Source organism: Meleagris gallopavo, chromosome 3 (genome assembly GCF_000146605.3).
Source record: "Meleagris gallopavo isolate NT-WF06-2002-E0010 breed Aviagen turkey brand Nicholas breeding stock chromosome 3, Turkey_5.1, whole genome shotgun sequence".
In the NCBI taxonomy this organism is placed as follows: Eukaryota; Metazoa; Chordata; class Aves; order Galliformes; family Phasianidae; genus Meleagris; species Meleagris gallopavo.
The window spans coordinates 27,244,342-27,249,807 of NC_015013.2; positions in this window are offsets into that span (position 1 = coordinate 27,244,342).

Here is a 5,466-nt window from a genome sequence, read left to right on the forward strand (position 1 = left end):
CTTCCCTCCCTTCCTTCCTTTCCCTTCCCCTCTCTTTCTCCCTTTCTCTCTTTTCCTCACTCATTGCATGTAGAATAACTAGAGAAATCCAGAGAGTACCATTTGGTACAGAAAGCTTTTGATATTTCTGTCCTGTTTCAGTGCTGGGGAAGATATGCATCTAATCTCTATTTGTCAACAAGGTATTACGCTCTAAACCTGAATGTCTTACAGTTTTGTCTGTCCATTTTCTGTAGCTTTTACTTTGAAGTCTCGGGCTTGTCAGAGATTTTTCTCTTTGGACATTCAATTCAATTACCTTCCTTTCTACCCCTTAATAAAAATGTCTGCTTCAGCTTATAAAACTACAGCAATGCTTCTTTTTCTATGTGCTTGTATATCAGAGGAATATAAAATTGATTTTTGCTCTGCTGATATATGACTTTCTGCTAACTTTTATGTGTAGATTTCTGTTCTGATCAGTTTGTTTGTCTTCCTCTCTGTCTCCTTCTTGCAGTGTTCTTTGCTTGTTTTCCATTCTGCTTGAGAGTATTCTTATTCCTCTTTGAATCTCTTCCAGATTGGTTTTCCAATTCTACTTGCCAGTTTGTCCCATAAAGGTTGCTTTTGACACTAGTTGCCTTGATTTAGGAAGAAAGAAGGAACAGAGAAAATATTTAATTCACTAGCAGATAAATAGATTAATTTTAAATTTTAAGCATTTTAAGGTTATTGTACTCTGCAGTGGATGTAATCTGATAGTTTTGATAACAACAGAACAGTTTTCTGGCGGGGAATGTGTTGAAGCTGTATTTACTCGGGTCTCATAAAAACAAAGCGATTTGTGGAAGAGGTCAGGAAAAGGAAACAGTGGGAAAAATGTGGGCTTTTTTTTCCTTCACAGGAAAAACCTCAGTGTGAACAATTACGTGATAGTGTGGACAGTACAATACTGAAGGGCTATAATTAATAAAATCAAAAACTGATTTTTCAGCATTTCCTTTTGTAGTGTGGTATAGATGTATTCTTTTACATATATGTTTAAGTAGAAAAGATTGTAGTAGTACCTACAAATAGAGGACCTAGTTTCTCTTAGTACATTAAGAAAGAAAAGATTTCCAGTCTCAGATCTCCAAAAATCGAGCATAAATTGGTTAGAATAGGTTATTCCCAGAAGTACTAGAGCTATGATGCTTACTTTTTCAAAATTATTCGATCTGTCCATAATGTCATGTAAGCTGATCTAGGAATTTCTGAAAGCAGAAAAATATTTTTTGGACTTGAGATCAGAGTTGACCCCACATTTGCAAGTCAAGGAACTTCAGAATTGAGGAAGAATTAGGAACTGTAAACCTCTGCAGGTTACTGCAGTGTTTTTACAAGATTACTAAAATGTTTTAAGTTTCATGCTTACTGTGCCATAAGGTCATAAAATTATAAATGAATAATTTAATAATTCAAAATTATAACTAAAGTGAATATGTAAAATTGTTAATCATTTGTCTTGGAAGTTAGGTTGCATTCTTTCACCTCAGTGGGTACTAGAATATATAGGGAGGGATATGTGGATAAGTCAGTATAATTCAATAACTTGTTTACATTTCTAAAGAACATCAAGTCAAGCTCTGTTAATTATTTCATAATTTCATTGTTATTACTGCTACTATTCTTCTCTTGGGATTAATGCAGGGCAGTAGACTGTTACCTGGAGTTAAATGGTGTGAAGTTGAAACCTTGGCAAGATGCCATCACTTCCTCTTTCTGGAGACTGTCGGACAGTGTTTTATAAAGTGAAAATGGCATTACAGAGAAGGGAAATGGCTTTTAGTTGCCGAGAGAAAAGTGACATGAAGATAGTCAATCTTGTAATATGCAAAGTCTTTAAATAGCAGATAAAACTTTCAAAATGTTTTTGGGTTTATTACTGTCAGCATAATTTGTTTGATTTACTTTGGAGAGAAAGATCACACGTGTAAACATACTTGTATGAATTCTATCAGACTACTGATACTACATATACTCCCATGGACTATATGCAGTTGGTTATGAATTTATTTTGGTGCAACATAAATATATTTCTAAGGATCTTTGATTTGCCAGTTTTGCTATTGAACATTAGTTTTTCTTGAGTAGTGAATTTCATAGAATTATAGAATCATAGAATAGTTTGGGTTGGAAGGGACAGTTAAGATCACCTAGTTCCAATCTCCTGCTATAAGTAGGGATACCTTCAACTAGACCATGTTGCTCAAAGCCCCATCCAGCCTGGTCTTGAACACCTCCAGGGAGGGGGTTTCCACAGCCTCTCTGGGCAATCTGTTCCCATGTCTCTCCACCCTCACAGTAAAGAATTTCTACCTAATATTGAATCTAAACCTACCCTCTTTCAGTTTAAAGCCATTTCTCCTCATCCTGCGGCTACATGGCCTTATAAAAAGCCCCAGCCTAGCTTTCCTGTGGACCCCATTCAGGTACTGGAAGGCTGCTGTAAAGTCTCCTTGGAGCTTTTTCTTCCCCAAGCTGAAGAGCCCCAGCTCTATCAGCCTGTCCTTGTAGAGGAGGTGCTCCAGCCCTCCAATCATCTTCATGGCCCTCCTCTGGACCTGCTCCAACACCTCCATGTCCTTATGCTGGGGGCTCCAGAACTCGATGCAGTACTCTAGGTAGAGAATCACCTCCCTTGACCTGCTGGTCACACTTCTCTTGATGCAACTCAGGATACAGCTTGCTTCCTGGGCTGCAAGCGCACGTTATTGTCTCATGTTGAACCTTTCATCAACCGACACCCCCAAATTCTTCTCCTCAGGGCTGCTTTCAAACCATTCTCTTTCCAACCTGCATTTGTGCTTAGGATTGTCCTGACAGAGGTACAGGATCTTGTACATGGGACATTCTCATTTCGTTTATATTCATTTAACACTTGGACTTTACACATTTCATTTATGAAAGTGTAATTACGTGCTGCTTCCACATTGAGTTGCTCATCTTTCCAGGAAAGTGTTTCAAATTTTCTTAAATGTTTTTTGTTATTAATCTAAAAATTGGGTTCCATAACTGAGTAATATTTGAAATTCATAGTTATGAAACAGAGATAGCCATAAGTGCAGAAAATCATCTTAGATTTTTTTTTCTTTTTTTTTAATTTATGTGTGCCTAGCAATTGGCATTAGGAGGAGATTCACTTATTACGTTTTTATAAATAATTACCAATCTATATTGATGTTGGAACCAATCCACAAAACATTTTCTCCTTCTCACATGTAGTTCTCTACCTGGTCTGCACTGTTCTTGCCATAGGACTTCTGGGAGATAACTGAAGTCTTTTCATGTAAATTAGAAATTTGCTTTAAGTCAAACAGGTCTGGTAGGGAAATCTTTCTCCAGGTATATTTAGAGAGGGCATTTTTTTTTCAGGCAAAATTCTGTCTAAAATCCAGTTGATGGGCTGCAATATCACATTTATTAGACGGTAATCAATCTGTGATATATCCTGAGCACCGGAATGTGAAGCAGCTATCTTGCAAGGGCCAAATTCTGATTGTTGAAGTATTAGGGGAGATAAAAGAAAATTCCCTTTGAAGAATGCACTTGTCCCCTCTGCACTCTTCAAAAGCCTATATTGTCACTCTTGCAGCATATATTTGGGTAATGTGTTTGTATACAGTGAATTTAAAGTTAATCAGAAACCCCCAAAAGTTTGAGTAAACTGAAAAAGTAGATTGACAATGAGAGGGGTGGATGAATGGAGCTGTTTCATAAGGGTAAGCAGTTTTAAACTGAAAGCTTGTTCTATGGATCCAGGCAGTGAGGGAAGTGTTTTCTTCCTTCTCTCTGGCCTGGATGGTAGAAAGATGTTTGTCTCTTTGGAGACAGGATTTGCACCGGATGGGACAGGTAATAGAATCTATCTCTGGATATCTCATCGTGGAGGCTTCAAACAGCTCAAAACATGGATGTGCTATATATTTAGTTAGACTCCCCAATTTCAGCCCAACATAACAAAATTGATTTCCAGTTCAGGATTATGCTTGAGCCGTTATTCTCTGTACAGATTTATTCTAAAAAGAATTATCCCATTTTTCTGATAAAAAACTTCCTTTGTCATATAGTATTTATTCTATAGCTCGGAGATATTGCTGCTGTACCCCGGTGTAAATAAGTGCAGAACATGACCCTCAAATTATAACAAACTCTATCTCCAAAGAATGGCAAGACTCAACAGAAGAATTAATAGATGTGATCACACTTTCAGAAAGTGTGAACATTTTTAAGGATGAATTTCAAATACAGGCTGTAGAGGAGACAACAGTGATCTGGGGATTTAATCTTTATTCTTAGAACTTGAAATACAATTTATAGAAAAGCATATGGTCAGATTTGAGATTCTCAGCTCTCTCAGCCTGTCCTTATAGGGGAGGTCCTCTAGCCCTCTGATCACCTTCATGGCCCTCCTCTGGACCTGCTCCAACACCTCCATATCATTCTTGTGTTGGTGGTCCCAGAACTGGACACAGTACTCCAGGTGGGGTCTCATGAAAGCAAAGTAGAGGGGCAGAGTCACCTTCCTTGACCTGCTGTTCACACTTCTCTTGATGCAACTCAGGATACAGCTTGCTTTTTGGGCTGCAATCCCACGTTGCTGGCTCATGTTGATTCTTTCATCAATTGGTACATCCAAATCCTTCTCCTCAGAGCTGCTCTCAAGCCATTCTCTGCCCAGCCTGTATCTGTGCTTAGGATTGTCATGACCAAGGTATAGGACCTTGCTTGGCCTTGTTGAACTTAATAAGGTTGGCATAGGCTCACCTCTCAAGCCTGTCCAGGTCCCTATGGATAGCTCCCTTACTTCTAGTGTGTGAACTGCACCGCTCAGCTTCGTGTTCTTTTGTGTTGATTTTTATTTAAACAGCAGCAAATCATTGTTTAATTGGTACTTATGGGCTGTTGATTGTTACAAAATATAAACTAAAATTACAGTTCTCTGTCTGTACTTTTTGCTATATGTGAACACGCTTTCCTGTTTATTTGCTTGTTTGTTCATTCCTACATTGTATTTGTGGACCTTTGAGGACTATCCTGAAAGTAATGCCTCCTATTTTATTATGTTGGCCTACAATGCCAGAAGCTAATGTCGAGGACATGGCTGTAGAGATGGAACCTTCTTAACAGTATTCCATTACATTTTGTTGCCATGTGACTGAAGGCAGCGGAGGGGAAGTCTGACAAAGCAGCAGCTGAAGTGGAAGTGCAGATGGAGCAAAGGTGTGTCACCGAATTCCTCCATGTGGAAAAAATTGCACCCATTGACATTCATCAATGCTTTCTAACCATTTACGGAGACCAAACAGTGGATGTGAGCAAAGCGAGGTTGTGGGTGATGCATTTCAGTAGTGGGGAGAGCAACAGTGGGTCACCACTGGTGCAGATTTTTGCAAGCATGGTATGCAAGCTCTTGTTCATTGCTGGTGAAAATGCATAACTAATGGT